Raw genomic sequence first — 1,206 nt, forward strand, 5'->3', positions numbered from 1 at the left:
GTCAGCCTAGCTCACAGCAACCTCAGACTCCTGGGCTCAGGGGATCCTCCTGCCTCAGCCTCCTGAGTAGCTGGGACTACAAGGCACGCGCCACCATGCCTGGCTAATTTTTTCTATTTTTAGTTGTTAGGCCAATTTCTTCCTATTTTTAATAGAGACGGGGTCTCGCTCTTGCTCAGGCTGGTCTCGAGCTCCTGAGCTCAAATGATCCGCCCGCCTTGGCCTCCCAGAGTGCTAGGATTACAGGCGTGAGCCACCGCGCCCCACCATGGAGTTCTTTTTAAAAACCAGACTCCATGGTTCATATTTTGTCCTCAGAAAATACTGATACAGAACAATGCATCTGGTATTTTGGATTAAATACAGGAAATTACTCGGTCAATCAAATTTGAGATTTTGAATTGAAATGTGCCTTATTTCTCTAAGCCCCATTATTTCTCTTCTAGTGTGGTCATTTAAGTGAACATACTTGCAAAAGTCAGTCTATTAAAGTATACTCAATACAGTCCAGTATCAGCAGTAAATAAATGCACAGAGTTGTGAGTACACATGACAGTGTTTCATTTAGTCAGATGATCAAGTTACCATTAGTGCCCTTTCACCTGGAAGGAAAGGGAAGCCCCTGTGAAGACCCCTAGGGGCCGGATCCTCCAGGGCTCGTGCTGCCTCGCGGAGTAAAGAACCCACTGTGACGCGGGAGTCTTGCTCTGCCACCAGCAGCTTTTGTATTTGGGCCACATGTGGCATCTGTGCCTCTTGTCCTTGTAACATACAGCAGTGGGACCAGATGTCTAAGGCCTCCTGAGACTAGAAAATGCAGCGAGTCTGTGTTAAATTGAGCTTCCCACATAAAGGATAAAAGACTGGATATGGTGGTATTTGAAAGTATGGAATTCTGCTCTTTTTTTAATGTCTTTGAGTTTTTCATTCCAGGATTATACCTAATTTTTTTTTTTTTTTTCATGTTGAGACAGAATTTCATTCTATCGCTGGGACTGGAGTGCAGTGGCATCATCATAGCTCACTGCAACCTCCAACTCCTGGGCTCACGTGATCCTCCTGCCTCAGCCTCCCGAGTAGCTGGGACTGCGGTGCAGGCCACTGTGCCTGGCTAATTTTTCTATTTTTCATAGCAACAGGGTCTCGCTCTTGGTCGGGCTGGTCTCAAGCTCCTGCCCTCAAGCGATTCTCCCACCTTGGCCTCCC

This window comes from Propithecus coquereli, unplaced genomic scaffold (genome assembly GCF_000956105.1).
Source record: "Propithecus coquereli isolate 6110/MARCELLA unplaced genomic scaffold, Pcoq_1.0 Scaffold439, whole genome shotgun sequence".
Lineage (NCBI taxonomy): Eukaryota > Metazoa > Chordata > Mammalia > Primates > Indriidae > Propithecus > Propithecus coquereli.